This window comes from Salvelinus fontinalis, chromosome 18, assembly GCF_029448725.1.
Source record: "Salvelinus fontinalis isolate EN_2023a chromosome 18, ASM2944872v1, whole genome shotgun sequence".
In the NCBI taxonomy this organism is placed as follows: Eukaryota; Metazoa; Chordata; class Actinopteri; order Salmoniformes; family Salmonidae; genus Salvelinus; species Salvelinus fontinalis.
The window spans coordinates 50,540,184-50,556,844 of NC_074682.1; positions in this window are offsets into that span (position 1 = coordinate 50,540,184).

The following is a 16,661-nucleotide window of genomic DNA, read 5'->3' on the forward strand; positions in this document are numbered from 1 at the left end:
TTTGGCTGTCTCCCACTCTCTCTGGCTGTCTCCCTGTATCTCTGACTGTCTCTGTCTCTCTCTCTCTCTCTGGCTGTCTCTCTCTCTCTCTTGCTGTCTCTTTTTGTTTGTCTCTGTCTCTCTCTATGGTTACCCTTCTCTGGCTGACTCTCTCTCTCTCTGTCTGTCTCTCTCTCTGGCTGTCCCTCTGTCTGGATGTTCCTCGCTCTGGTTGTCTCTCTCTCTCTCTGGCTGTCTCTCTCTCGCTGGCTGTCTCTCTCTCGATGGCTGTCTCTCTCTCGCTGGCTGTCTCTCTCTCTCTGGATGTCTCCCACTCTGGATGTCTCCCACTCTGGATGTCTCATTCTCTGGCTGTTCCTCTCTCTGGCTGTCTCCCACTCTCTGGCTGTCTCTCACTCTCTGGCTGTTTCCCGCTCTCTCTCCGGCTGGCTCTCTCTCCGGCTATCTGCCACTCTCTGGCTGTCTCCCATTCTCCGGCTGTCTTCCACTCTCTGGCTGTCTCCCACTCTCCGGCTGTCTCCCACTCTCTGGCTGGCTCTCTCTCCGGCTGTCTCCCACTCACTGGCTGTCTCCCACTCTCTGGCTGTCTCCCACTCTCTGGCTGTCTCTCACTCTCTCTGGCTGTCTCCCACTCTCTCTGGCTGTCTCTCACTCTCTCTGGCTTTCTCCCACTCTCTCTGGCTGTCTCCCACTCTCTCTGGCTGTCTCCCACTCTCTCTGACTGTCTCTCTCTGGCTGTCTCTCTTTCTCTCTCTGGCTGTCTCTCAATTAAATTAAATTCAATTGACTTTATTGACATGGCAAGTTCATTATTACTTACATTGTCAAAGTATACATATCGAAAAATAAAAATCAAATATATATGTATATATATATATAAAATATTTATATATTTATATATAAATAAATGGTGGGACCAACAGCAATAATAATAGTAGTAGTGGACATGGAATTACCATTAATAACAGCTACAACAACAATATTAATCAGAACAACAATACATTAAAGCAATGGTAGTAGACCAGTGTCAACATGACTGAGAAGACATATGACCTGGTATGAAAGACAAAACAAAACTAAGCTAAATGGGAAATATTATCAACATTACTTTGCATTTTTCACTGGCTGTCCCTCAGGTTGTGGCAGGAGGACACATATTTGGCTGCCAAAACGGCACATTTTGGCAGCCAAATACATTTCACCCAATAAATATTTGATTTTTTCTTCATAATTTATAGTTTCAAATTTTTTGTATTGAATTATAATTTTGGGAAAGAAATATGCTCTTAGGTCTGAGTATTTGTCACAGTGTAGTAGGAAATGCACCTCTGTCTCTACCTCTCCCCTGGAGCAGAGTGAGCACAGCCTGTCCTATCTGGGCAGCCAGGTTTGTCTGTGACGACCGGTCTCTATAGCCAGACTGTGATCACTGAGTCTGTACCTAGTCAATGTTTTCCTCAGTTTTCTATCAGTCACAGTGGTCAGATAGTCTGCCACCATGTACTGTCTGTTTAGTGCCGAATAGCATTGAAGTTTACTTAGATTTTTTGTGGTGTCTTTCCAATAGGTGATATATTTTTATTTTGTGATGATTTGGTTGGGCCAGATTTTCTGAGGGCTGTCCCGAGGCCCTATGGGGTTGGTTTGGGTTCGTGAACTAAGCCTCAGAACCAGCTGGCTGAGGGGACTCTTCTCTGGTTTCATCTCTTGACATTGTAGATCTGTGTGATGGAATGTTTTAGGGTCACTTGTTTTTAGATAGTTGTAAAATTTGATGGCTCTTTTTTCTATTCGACTGAGGAGGGGGTATTGGCCCAATTCTGCCCTACATGCGTTATTTGGAGTTTTTCTTTGTACTTGCAATACAGTCTTGCAAAACTCTGCATGCAATATTTCAATTGGATGTTTGTCCCATTTAGTAAATTCATTATTAGAGAGTGGACCCCATACTTCACTGCCATATAGAGCAATTGGTTCTATAACTGATTGAAAATCTTTGAGCCAGATTCTAATTGGAATTTCAATTTTGATGTTCCTTTTAATGGCATAGAATGCTCTTCTTGCTTTGTCTCTCAGCTCGTTCACAGCCCTGTGAAAGCTACCTGTGTTGCTGATATTTAGTCCTAGATATGTGTAGTTTTTGGTGTGTTCTAATAGAACTGTGTCCAAATATAATTTATATTTGTCATCCTTATTTCCAGACCTTTTTTGGAATATCATTATATTTGTTTTTTTTAGGTTAACGGTCAGAGCCCAGGTCTGACAGAACCTGTGAAGACGATCTAGGTGCTGCTGTAACCCCTCTTTAGTGGGAGACAGCAGCACCAGGTCATCTGCGTACAGCAGACACTTGATTTCAGTGTTGTGTAGGGTGATACCAGGTGCTGCCGATTCTTCTAATGTTTTTGCCAATTCATTAATGTAGATGTTAAATAATGTTGGACTTATTGGGCAGCCCTGTTTCACTCCACGCCCCTGAGAGAAGAAGTCTGTTTGCTTGTTGCCAATTTTAACCGCACATTTGTTTTTAGTGTACATTGATTTAATAAAAACATATGTTTTCCCTCCAATACCACTTTCTATTAGTTTATAAAAAAGACCTTCATGCCAAATTGAATCAAATGCTTTCTTGAAATCTACAAAACACGAGTAGATTTTTCCTTTGTTTTGGTTAACTTGTTTATCAATTAGAGTGTGGAGGGTGTAAATGTGGTCTGTTGTACGATCATTTTTTAGAAATCCAATCTGGCTTCTGCTCAGGACGTTGTGTTCGTCAAGGAAATTATGTACTCTGCTATTTATAATACTGCAGAGAATTTTCCCCAAGTTGCTGTTGACGCAAATTCCTGTGTAATTATTTGGGTCAAATTTGTCTCCGTTTTTATAGATTGGTGTGATCAATCCCTGGTTCCAAATATCAGGGAAAATACCTGCAGTGAGGATAATGTTGAGTTTGAGTATAGCCAATTTGAATTTGTGGTCTGTATATTTGATCATTTCATTTAAAATACCATCAGCACCACAGGCCTTTTTGGGTTGGAGATTGCATAGTTTTTCCAATAATTCTTCTTCTGTAATTGGGGTATCCACAGGATTCTGATAGTCTTTGTGTAACGGCTTTCTTCCTGGGATGAAGGAGAGGACCAAAATGCAGCGCAGTTAGTGTTCAACATGTTTAATAAAGAATGACAATAACATGAACACTATACAAACCACAAAATAACAACCGTGAAAACCGAGACAGTCCTATCTTGTGCAGACCACAAACACAGAGACAGGAAACAACCACCCACAATCCCCAACACAAAACAAGCCACCTATATATGATTCTCAATCAGGGACAACGATTGACAGCTGTCTCTGATTGAGAACCATATTAGGCTGAACACAGAAACAGACGAACTAGACACACAACATAGAATTCCCACCCAGCTCACGTCCTGACCAACACTAAACAAGCAAAACACATAAGAACTCTGGTCAGGACGTTACACTTTGACTGCTAATTCAAGGATTTGTAATGTTTCTTGTATATATTTTTGTTCTGGGCTCTTTGTTATATTGCTGTAGAGGTTTGCAAAGTGATTTCTCCACATATCCCCATTTTGGATAGCCAATTCCTCATGATGAGGTTTGTTTAATTTATTCCAATTCTCCCAGAAGTGGTTTGATTCTATGGATTCCTCAATTCCATCCAGCTGATTTCTAATGTGCTGTTCCTTTTTTGTTCTTAGGGTGCGTTTGTATTGCTTCAGTGTTTCCCCATATTGAAGGTGTATATTTTTGTTGTCTGGTTCTCTGTGTTTTTGATTAGATATATTTCTCAATGACTTTCTTAGATTTTTGCAATCATTATCAAACAATTTTTCATTATCTGTTATTTCTGGTTTGCTCTTATGCTTCTTTAGATTAGCCAAGGAGGCTAATTTGTCAAATATAAAGTTTATGTTCCTAACGGCCAAATTTACACCTTCATTGCTGAAGGAGAATGTTAAGGCTAAAAAGTTGTCCAGGAGAGATTGTATTTTTGGCTACTAATTGCTTTTTGGTAGATGTCTGTACTGTTTGCACTCCATCTATAGGCCTGTTTAGTACCATGTCATTTATTGGGCCGTGATGCTTCATGGTTGGGTTCTGCTCTTCTCAGATGCACTGTGATTTTACTGTGGTCTGAGAGAGGTGTTAGTGGGCTGACTGTGAAGGCTCTGAGAGACTCTGGGTTTAGGTCGGTGAGGAAGTAGTCTACAGTGCTGCTGCCAAGGGATGAGCTGTAGGTGTACCTACCAAAAGAGTCTCCTCTCAGCCTGCCATTGACTATGTACAGACCCAGTGTTCGACAGAGCCTCAGGAGCTGTACTCCGTTTGTACTCCGTTGTTTCTGTGGGGGTATGTGGGGGGGGAAAGGTTGTTGCTTCCTGGTAGGTGTTTATCCCCATGACTGTTAATAATGTCTTGTTCTTCTGCTGTTCTCCCATTCAGGTCTCCACAGACCAGTACATTGCCTTGGGCCTGAAAGTGGCTAATTTCCCCCTCTAGAATGGAGAAACTCTCTTCATTGAAGTAGGGTGACTCTGAGGGGGGAATGTATGTGGCACAGAGGCCTCTCTCTGGCCTCTCTCTCTCTCTCTCTCTCTCTCTCTCTCTCTCTCTCTCTCTCTCTCTCTCTCTCTCTCTCTCTCTCTCTCTCTCTGTCTATCTCTCTCTGCGGCTGTCTCTCTCTGGCTGTCTCTTTTAGTTTTTCTCTGTCTCTCTCTATGGTTGCCTTTCTCTGGCTGACTCTCTCTCTCTGGCTGTCCCTCTCTCTGGTTGTCCCTCTCTCTGGATGTCCCTCTCTCTGGATGTCCCTCTCTCTGGCTGTCTCTCTCTCTCTGGCTGTCTCTCTCTCTGGCTGTCTCCCACTCTGAATGTCTCTTTCTCTGGCTTGCTGTCTTTCTCTCTTTTTTTTTCTTTGGATGTCTTTCTCTCTGGGTGTCTCTCTCTCTCTGGATGTCTTTCTCTCTGGATGTCTCTCTCTCTCTCTGGATGTCTCTCTCTCTCTCTCTGGCTGTCTCTCTCTCTCTCTCTGGCTGTCTCTCTCTCTCTCTGGCTGTCTCTTTTTGTTTTTCTCTGTCTCTCTCTATGGTTGCCTTTCTCTGGCTGTCCCTCTCTCTGGCTGTCCCTCTCTCTGGATGTCCCTCTCTCTGGTTGTCTCTCTCTGGCTGTCTCTCTCTCTCTGGCTGTCTCCCACCCTGAATGTCTCTTTCTCTGGCTTGCTGTCTTTCTCTCTTGATGTCTTTCTCTTTGGATGTCTTTCTCTCTGGATGTCTCTCTCTCTCTGGATGTCTTTCTCCCTGGATGTCTCTCTCTCTTGATGTCTTTCTCTTTGGATGTCTTTCTCTCTGGATGTCTTTCTCCCTGGATGTCTTTCTCTCTGGATGTCTCTCTCGCTGGATGTCTCTCTATCTCTGGATGTCTCTCTCTCTCTGGATGTCTCTCTCTCTCTGGATGTCTCTCTCTCTCTGGATGTCTCTCTCTCTGGATGTCTCTCTCTCTGGATGTCTCACTCTCTGGATGTCTTTCTCTCCGGATGTCTCTCTCGCTGGATGTCTCTCTCTCTGGCTGTCTCTCTCTCTCTCTCTCTGGATGTCTCTCTCTTTCTGGATGTCTCTCTCTCTGGATGTCTCACACTCTGGATATCTTTCTCTCCGGATGTCTTTCTCTCTGGATGTCTCTCTCTCTGGCTGTTTCTCTCTCTCTCTCTGGCTGTCTCTCTCTCTGGCTCTCTCTCTCTCTCTCTCTGGATGTCTCTCTCTCTCTCTCTGGATGTCTTTCTCTCTGGATGTATCTCTCTCTCTGGATGTCTCTCTCTCAGGATGTCTTTCTCTCTGGCTGTCTCTCTCTCTGGATTTCTCTCTCTGTGGCTGTCTCACATTGTCTGTCTTTCTCTGGCCATCTCTCTCCGACTGTCTCTCTGTGGCTGATCTTCTCTCTGGCTTTCTCTCTCTGGTTGTCTCTTTCTTTCTGGCTGTCTCTCAATTCAATTCAATTCAATTCAACAGGCTTTATTGGCATGGGAAACATATGTTAACATTGCCAAAGCAAGTGAAGTAGATAATATACAAAAGGGAAATAAACAATAAAAATGAACAGTAAACATTACACACACAGAGGTTATTTTTCTTTCTGGCTGTCTCTCTCTATGGCTGTATTCTCTGTCTGTCTCTTTCTCTGGGCATCTCTCTTGCTGTCTCTCTCTCTGGCTGGCCCTCTCTGACTGCCAATCTGTCTGGCTGTCTCTCTCTCTCTGGCTGTCTCCCACTCTGGCTGTCTCCCTCTTTCTGTCTGTCTCCATCTTTCTGGCTATCTCTCTCTTTCTGGTTGTCTTCTCTCTGTTCTCTCTCTCTTTCTGGCTGTCTCTCTCTCTGGCTGTCAATCTGTCTGTCAGTCTCTCTCTTTGGCTCTGTCTCTCTACTCTCCTGCTGTCTCCAACTCTGGCTGTCTCCCTCTTTCTGTCTGTCTCTCTCTTTCTGTCTCTCTCTCTCCATGGCTGTCTTCTCTTCATCTGTCTCTCACTCTGGCTCTCTCCCACTCTGGCTGTCTCCCACTCTGGCTGTCTCTCTCTTTCTGGCTGTCTCTCTCTATGGTTGTCTCTCTCTTTCTGGCTGTCTCTCTCTATGGTTGTCTCTCTCTATGGTTGTCTTCTCTCTCTCTGGCTGTCTCTCTGGCTGTCTCTCTCTGTGGCTGTCTCTCTCTCTGGCAGTCTCTCACTTTGTCTCTCTCTCTCTGGCTGTCAATCTGTCTGGCAGTCTATCTCTTTGGCTCTCTCTCTGGCTGTCTCTCTTGCTGTCTCTCTCTCTGGCTCTCTCTCTGTGTCTGTCTCTCTCTGTGGCTCTCTCTCTGTGGCTGTCTCTCTCTCTGGCTGTCTCTTGCTCTGGCTTATTCTCGCTCTGGCTGTCTCTCTCTTTCTGGCTGTCTCGCTCTATGGTTGGTTGTCTTCTCTCCGTCTGTCTCTCTCTCTGGCTGTCTCTCTTGCTGTCTCTCTCTCTGGCCGTCTCTCTCTATCTGGCTGTCAATCTGTCTGGCCGTCTCTCTCTTTGTCTCTCTCTCTCTGGCTGTCTCTCTCTCTGGCTGTCTCTCTATTGTAACAAAATATGGAATACTTTCCGAATGCATTGTATATATATATACATACAGTGGGGAGAACAAGTATTTGATACACTGACGATTTTGCAGGTTTTCCACTTACAAAGCATGTAGAGGTCTGTAATTTTTACCATAGGTACACTTCAACTGTGAGAGACGGAATCTAAAACAAAAATCCAGAAAATCACATTGTATGATTTTTAAGTAATTAATTTGCATTTTATTGTATGACATAAGTATTTGATACATCAGAAAAGCAGAACTTAATATTTGGTGCAGAAACCTTTGTTTGCATTTACAGAGATCATACGTTTCCTGCAGTTCTTGACCAGGTTTGCACACACTGCAGCAGGGATTTTGGCCCACTCCTCCATACAGACCTTCTCCAGATCCTTCAGGTTTCGGGGCTGTCGCTGGGCAATACGGACTTTCACCTCCCTCCAAAGATTTTCTATTGGGTTCAGGTCTGGAGACTGGCTAGGCTACTCCAGGACCTTGAGATGCTTCTTACGGAGCCACTCCTTAGTTGCCCTGGCTGTGTGTTTCGGGTCGTTGTCACCCATCTTCAATGCTCTTACTGAGGGAAGGAGAGTGTTGGCCAAGATCTCGCGATACATGGCCCCATCCATCCTCCCCTCAATACGGTGCAGTCGTCCTGTCCCCTTTGCAGAAAAGCATCCCCAAAGAACGATGTTTCCACCTCCATGCTTCACGGTTGGGATGGTGTTCTTGGGGTTGTACTCATCCTTCTTCTTCCTCCAAACACGGCGAGTGGAGTTTAGACCAAAAAGCTCTATTTTTGTCTCATCGGACCACATGACCTTCTCCCATTCCTCCTCTGGATCACCCAGATGGTCATTGGCAAACTTCAGACGGGCCTGGACATGCGCTGGCTTGAGCAGGGGGACCTTGCGTGTGCTGCAGGATTTTAATCCATGACGGCGTAGTGTGTTACTAATGGTTTTCTTTGAGACTGTGGTCCCAGCTCTCTTCAGGTCATTGACCAGGTCCTGCCGTGTAGTTCTGGGCTGATCCCTCACCTTCCTCATGATCATTGATGCCCCACGAGGTGAGATCTTGCATGGAGCCCCAGACCGAGGGTGATTGACCGTCATCTTGAACTTCTTCCATTTTCTAATAATTGTGCCAACAGTGTTTTGCCTTCTCACCAAGCTGCTTACCTATTTTCCTGTAGCCCATCCCAGCCTTGTGCAGGTCTACAATTTTAACCCTGATGTCCTTACACAGCTCTCTGGTCTTGGCCATTGTGGAGAAGTTGGAGTCTGTTTGATTGAGTGTGTGGACAGGTGTCTTTTATACAGGTAACGAGTTCAAACAGGTGCAGTTAATACAGGTAATGAGTGGAGAACAGGAGGGCTTTTCAAAGAAAAACTAACAGTTCTGTGAGAGCCGGTATTCTTACTGGTTGGTAGATGATCAAATACTTATGTCATGCAATAAAATGCAAATTAATTACTTAAAAATCATACAATGTGATTTTCAGGATTTTTTATTCCGTCTCTCACAGTTGAAGTGTACCTATGATAAAAAATTACAGACCTCTACATGCTTTGTAAGTAGGAAAACCTGCAAAATCGGCAGTGTATCAAATACTTGTTCTCCCCACTGTATATAGTATATTCAGAACCCTTTACTTTTTCAACATTTTGGTATGTTACAGCCTGATTCTAAAATTGATTAAATCGTTTTTCCCCCTCATCAATCTACACACAATACCCCAAAATGACAAAGTAGAAACAGGTTTTTAGAAATGTTAGCAAATTTATAAAACATACACAACTGAAATATCCCATTCTTCTCTGTAGATCCTCTCAAGCTCTGTCAGGTTGGATAGGGAGCGTCGCAGCACTGCTATTTTCAGGTCTCTCCAGAGATGTTTGATCGGGTTCAAGTCCGGGCTCTGGTTGGGCCACTCAAGGATATTCAGAGACTTGTCCCGAAGCCACTCCTACATTGTCAGCCAGAGCCCAGACTTTAAACCGATCGAACATCTCTGGAGAGACCTGAAAATAGCTGGGCAGCAACGCTCCCCATGCAAACAGACAGAGCTTTAGAGGATCTGCAGAGAAGAATGGGAGAAACTCCCCAAATACAGGAGTACGGAGCTTGTAGCGTCATACCTAAGAAGACTCAGTTGGAATTGCTGCCAAGGGGGCTTCAACAAAGTACTGAGTAAAGGGTCTGAATACTTATATAAATGTGATTATTCCGTTTTTTTATTTATTATAAATTGCTAACATTTCTAAAAACCTGTTTTTGCTTTGTCATTATGCGGTATTGTGTGTAGATTGATGAGGAAAGAAAACAATTTAATACATTTTAGATTAAGGCTGTAACATAACAAAATGTTGAAAAACTCAAGGGGTCTGAATACTTTCCAAATGGACTGTATACCCCTGTATATATACACAGTGTACATACAAACATACATACATACATACATACATACATACATACATACATACATACATACATACATACATACATACATACATACATACATACATACATACATACATACATGCATACATACAGTCGTGGCCAAAAGTTTTGAGAATGACACAAATACGTTTGCTGCTTCAGTGTCTTTAGATATTTTTGTCAGATGTTACTATGGAATACTGAAGTATAATTACAAGCATTTCATAAGTGTCAAAGGCTTTTATTGACAATTACATGAAGTTGATGCAAAGAGTCAATATTTGCAGTGTTGACCCTTCTTTTTCAAGACCTCTGCAATCCGCCCTGGCATGCTGTCAATTAACTTCTGGGCCACATCCTGACTGATGGCCACCCATTCTTGCATAATCAATGCTTGGAGTTTTTCAGAATTTGTGGGTTTTTGATTGTCCACCCGCCTCTTGAGGATTGACCACAAATTCTCAATGGGATAAAGGTCTGGGGAGTTTCCTGACCATGGACCCAAAATATCGATGTTTTGTTCCCCGAGCCACTTAGTTATCACACTTTTGCCTTATGGCAAGGTACTCCATCATGCTGGAAAAGTCATTGTTCATCACCAAACTGTTCCTGGATGGTTGGGAGAAGTTGCTCTCGGAGGATGTGTTGGTACCATTCTTTATTCATGGCTCTGTTTTTAGGCAAAATTGTGAGTGAGCCCACTCCCTTGGCTGAGAAGCAACCCCAAACATGAATGGTCTCAGGATGCTTTACTGTTGGCATGACACAGGACTGATGGTAGCGCTCACCTTGTCCTCTCCGGACAAGCTTTTTTCCGGATGCCCCAAACAATCGGAAGGGGGATTCATCAGAGAAAATGACTTTACTCCAGTCCTCAGCAGTCCAATCCCTGTACCTTTTGCAGAATATCAGTCTGTCCCTGATGTTTTTCCTGGAGAGAAGTGGCTTCTTTGCTGCCCTTCTTGACACCAGGCCATCCTCCAAAAGTCTTCGCCTCACTGTGCGTGCAGATGCACTCACACCTGCCTGCTGACATTCCTGAGCAAGCTCTGTACTGGTGGTGCCCCGATCCCGCAGCTGAATCAACTTTAGGAGAAGGTCCTGGCGCTTGCTGGACTTTCTTGGGTGCCCTGAAGCCTTCTTCACAACAATTGAACCGCTCTCCTTGAAGTTCTTGATGATCCGACAAATGGTTGATTTAGGTGCAATCTTACTGGCAGCAATATCCTTGCCGGTGAAGCCCTTTTTGTGCAAAGCAATGATGACGGCACGTGTTTCCTTGCAGGTAACCATGGTTGACAGAGGAAGAACAATGATTCCAAGCACCACCCTCCTTTTGAAGCTTCCAGTCTGTTATTTGAACTCAATCAGCATGACAGAGTGAGCTCTAGCCTTGTCATCGTCAACACTCACACCTGTGTAAATGAGAGAATTACTGACATGATGTCAGCTGGTCCTTTTGTGGCAGGGCTGAAATGCAGTGGAAATGTTTCTTTGAGATTCAGTTCATTTGCATGGCAAAGAGGGACTTTATAATTAATTGCAATTCATCTGATCACTCTTCATAACATTCTGGAGTATATGCAAATTGCCATCATACAAACTGAGGCAGCAGACTATGAAAATTAATATTTGTGTCATTCTCAAAACTTTTGGCCACGACTGGACATACTGTATATATACACTACCGTTCAAAAGTTTGGGGTCACTTAGAAATATTCTTGTTTTTAAAGAAACACACATTAATTGTCCATTAAAATAACATAACATTGATCAGAATTACAGACAGTGTAGACATTGTAAATGTTGTAAATGACTATTGTAGCTGGAAATGGCAGATTTCTTTAATGGAATGTCTACATAGGTGTACAGAGGCCCATTATCAGCAACCATCACTCCTGTATTCCAATGGCACGTTGTGTTAGCTAATTCAAGTTTATCATTTTAAAATGCTAATTGATCCTTTAGAAAACCCTTTTGCAATTACGTTAGCACAGCTGAGAACTGTTGTTCTGATTAAATAAGCAATAGAACTGGCCTTCTTTTGACTAGTTGAGTATCTGGAGCATCAGCATTTGTTGGTTCGATTACAGGCTCAAAATGTCCATAAACAAAGACCTTTCTTCTGTAACTCGTCAGTCTATTCTTGTTCTGAGAAACGAAGGCTATTCCATGCGAGAAATTGCCAAGAATCTCGTACTACTCCCTTCACAGAACAGCGCACACTGGCTCTAACCAGAATAGAAAGAGGAGTGGCAGGCCCAGGTGCACAACTGAGCAAGAGGACAAGTACATTAGAGTGTCTAGTTTGAGAAACAAACGCCTCGCAAGTCCTCAACTGGCAGCTTCATTAAATAGTACCCATAAAGCACCAGTCTCAATGTCAACAGTGAAGAGGCGACTCCGGGATGCTGGCCTTCTAGGCAAAATTGCAAAGAAAAATCCATATCTCAGACTGGCCAACAAAAAGAAAAGATTAAGATGGGCAAAATAACAGACACTGGACAGAGGAACTCCGCCAGCTACAAAAGTCATTTACAACATTAACAATGTCTACACTGTATTTCTGATCAATTTGATGTTATTTTAATGGACAAAAATGTGCTTATCTTTCAAAAACAAGGACATTTCTAAGTGACCCCAAACTTTTGAACGGTAGTGTATATATCCCTAAAAATATATATGGGATTTGGAAATGATGCAGACAATTACATTGATGGAAGCCACAGTCTATCTGCAGTATGAAAGCTGTTTCCCCTCTAATAGAAAAGGAACAACAATTTAAAAGACTGTCTAATACTCATGTCCCATTTAAAATGGTTACAGATCATTTTAGATACTTAGGAATTACTGAAGGAAAATATCATGCGGGAATTAGAAATCACTAAAGACCTGAAACAATGGTCAACCCTTCCAGTATCACTTATGGGTCCAATACATTATATCAAAATGAACATCCTACCAAAATCCCTCTATTTCTTCCCCAGTGTATTCCAAAAGCTATACCTAAACCTTTTTTTTTAGGTTCTGGACACTATGATATCAGAGTTTATATGGAATAATAAAAACCCACGAATCTGTAAAGCTGCAAATATCTAAAGAAGTATGGGGTTTAGGGCTCCCTCATTTTCAGAAATATTATTGGGCTGCAAACATTTGTAATATCATATTTTGGATTCAACCTCATGACTCTGTAATGCCAGAGTGGGCCATCACAGAATACAAATCCTGTATGGCCACATCGTTAAGAGCTATCGTCTGCTCTCTCCTTCCAGCTCCATTCTCTACCTTCGGTAAGAATAACCTGATCAGACAAACTCTCAAGATATGGCATTACCTAAGGCTGAACCTAGATAGAGATATTCTTCCCAACTTCCCTTTAATTTGTAACAATATGTTTCCACCATCCCTTACAGACAAAGATTTTGATATATAGAGACAATATGGTGTGAAATCCCTCATTGAACTCTAGCCCTGAGCTTGTCTACTAACCCTAACCCATCAAGATGGCACCTTTACATTCCATATTCTAAATGCCCCTTTCTTTAGATTCCTATAAGCCAGGAGATTGGGCAAAACATTTTTACAAGTGATTTCTCACAGATACCACAGATATCAATATATATCAAAATGGTCAATATTCAAAACCAAACCAAAATATTAAAAACTAACCCGACTGCAAAAGGATCTCTATCAGCTGTGTATTACAAAAGGATTAACTGTCAGCCTACAATCATTGAGATCAATTTGGGAACAGGATTTAGGAATGTCAACTAATAGCTGGCATACAATTCTTTGAAAAGTCGTTTCTATTTCTATATGTACCGGGTATATTGTGATACACTTCAAAGTGTTTCAAAAAAGTCAGTACACAAATGCCAAGCTGGCCAAATTCTATTCCCAAAGTTGACCCCAAATGTGATCGATGCTAACAATGCCTTGCAAAGAAGGGCACCTATTGGGAGATGGGTAAAAAAAGGCTAACATTTAATATCCCTTTGAGCATTCTGAAGTTATTAATTAAAGTGAAGATATTAAGTATTATAACAGTTACAGCGTTTAATGGCTGTGACAGGACAAAATAGAGAATGGCTCAGTAGTTAGTATTGTAGTTACTCCACAACGATTCACTGTTTGTTCATTGATGTGGGGGACTCCTGTGAAGTCCAGGCCCTGAATACTGAGAAGGCATTTCTCTCATCAGAGGCAGCATACTGCCAGTCTCAATCACGTCTCTGATCAGAGACAACATACAGCCGGTCTCAATCACGTCCCCTGAGACATGGGGCTGCACTTTATTCATTGATGCCGCCCACTGAGCTAAAGGGTTTCAAATGGGTAGAATTACAGGATCAATACTGTGATTAGCAAAAGCCTTGTAGCTATTGTGTGTTGTTGGCAATTCATCGCATCAATGCCAAGCCCAGGGGACGGTGCACGTGTCGGGCTAAGGAGACAAGGGACTCAGGGGAGCTTTACACGCAGCACCATTAGATACTATATAAATCAAATCAAACTGTATTTGGCACATGCTTCGTAAACAACAGGTGTAGACTAACAGTGAAATGCTTACTAACCGGTCCTTTTTCAACAACGCAGAGCAAAAGATAACATAAGAAATTAAATAAACATATACAAATAGTGACACAAGGAATAAATACAATAACAAGTAAAAAATAACTGTATATGGATATATACAGGGAGTACTGAGTCGATGTGCAGGAAGGCGTATGAGGTAATTACAGTAGCTATATACATGTCGGAAGTGACTAGGCAACAGGATAGATAATAAACAGTAGCAGCAGTGGGTAGCCATTTAGCAGTCTTGTTTAGAAGTCTTATGGCTTGGGGGTAGAATCTGTTCATGGTCCTGTTGGTTCCAGACTTAGTGCATTGGTACCGCTTGCTGTGCGGTAGCAGAGAGAACAGTCTATGGCTTGGGTGGCTGGAGTCTTTGACAATTTTTGTGGCCTTCCTCTGACACCGCCTGGTACCTTCCTCTGACACCGCCTGGTATAGAGGTCCTGGATGGCAGGGAGCTCAGCCCCAGTGATGTACTGGGCCGTACTCACCACCCTCTGTAGCGCCTTGTGATCGGGTGCCTTGCAGTTGCCGTACCAAGAGGTGATTCAGCCAGTCAAGATCCTCTCAATGGTGCAGCTGTATAACTTTTTGAGGATCACAGTGTGTGTGTGTGTGGCAGTGACACACTGTGTATTAAGCCTTGAAAGGTTTTCTGCAATACAGCATAGGATGAAATACTATATATGAGCTTGGGATTGAATTTGACCTTGACTATGCTACTTCCAAGGCAGTGTTATACTCAATGCCGATTTACAGTATTTTGAGGATCTTGACACCCTTAGCAACACCCTTTACGTCTCATTTGATCTTATCTTATTAAACCTTATTAAAAGCCTTAAGAGATGCCATTGGTATATGAAATATTGGTGTATTGGTATTGGTCATAGGAAGGGACAAAGATGGCATTTTTCCACAAGGAATCAATTCATCTGTTGACATTGCTCATGATATCTGACAGATCCGCCATATCTGACAGATCCGCTAATCGATTCAGATGTAAGTTTTATTGCATAGCTAGACCCAAGCATAGACCCAAATCAGGAAAAAAATGTATTACCCTTCAGAAATACTTTGTTTAAAAATAATTTGTTTTATTTAAAGTTTGTAAAGCAATTTGCTGGAGACTTTGTAACAATGTAACATTGTGCTTAAATGGTATGAAAGGTTTATTGGAAGAAAATTTAGAAATTCCATTAAAATCACATCAAATTGGACAATATGTCCAACCGGCACAGCCAGAAGAGGACTGGCCACCCCTCAGAACCTGGTTAATCTCTAGGTTTCTTCCTAGGTTCCTGCCTTTCTAGGGAGTTTTTCCTAGCCACCGCACTTCTACATCTGCATTGCTTGCTGTTTGGGGTTTTAGGCTGAGTTTCTGTGTAACACTTTGTGACATCTGCTGATGTAAAAATGGCTTTATAAATACATTTGATTGACTGAATGATTGATCAAAAGCATTGACATGTGAAAATACTGTGACCAAACAAAATGCTATAATTTTGCTTAAAAAAACATGCATTTTTGAAAGGATCAAATATTTTGTGGGTTTTCTATGTACGGAGAAGATCTAACTCCCTTTTAGTTTTTGAGTTTAACTCGGAGAGAGAACATCCTATCGTACTTAATGGCAATAATGGTTAATGGCAGTGTTCTGGCCTCATTTTTCTGAGGCTGGTAACTCTAAAGAACTTATCCTCTGCAGCAGAGGTAACGCTGGGTCTTCCTTTCCTGTGGCGGTCTTCATGAGAGCTAGTTTCATCATAGCGCTTGATGGACTTGCGAATATCCTTGATGGACTTTCAAAGTTCTTGAAATTTTCCGTATTGACTGACCTTCATGTCTTAAAGTGATGATGGACTGTCATTTCTCTTTGCTTATTTGAGCAGTTCTTGACATAATACTAACTTGGCCTTTTATCAGATAGGGCTATCTTCTGTATACCACCCCTACCTTGTCACAACACAACTGATTGGCTCAAATGTATTAAGAAGGAAAGAAGTTCCACAAATTAACTTTTAACAAGGCACACCTGTTAATTTAAATGCATTCCACGTTCCACGTGACTACCTCATGAAGCTGGTTGAGAGAATGCCAAGAGTGTGCAAAGCTGTCATCATGGCAATGGCAACTTTGAAGAATCTCAAATATAAAATATATTTTGATTTGTTTAACACTTTTTTGGTTACTACATGATTCCATATGTGTTATTTCATATTATTTTATGTCATTTCATGTCTTCACTATTATTCCACAATGTAGAACATAGTAAAAATAAAGAAACTTTTGTGTCCAAACTTTTGACTGGTACTGTATTAATTTTTGTTATTTTTCTGTGTAGAGGGAACATCAACATTTCTCCTGAACTATTTGGTTGTCCATATCTGCAGAATTTGGAAGGGAAACAATCTCTCTAATTTAAGTGTGATGCATTCATGCAAAACTTACAAAACTACGTCTAGCTCTGGCTCAGAATGTTTGTTTCTTGATTTTCTATATAATAACTATATCTAAGA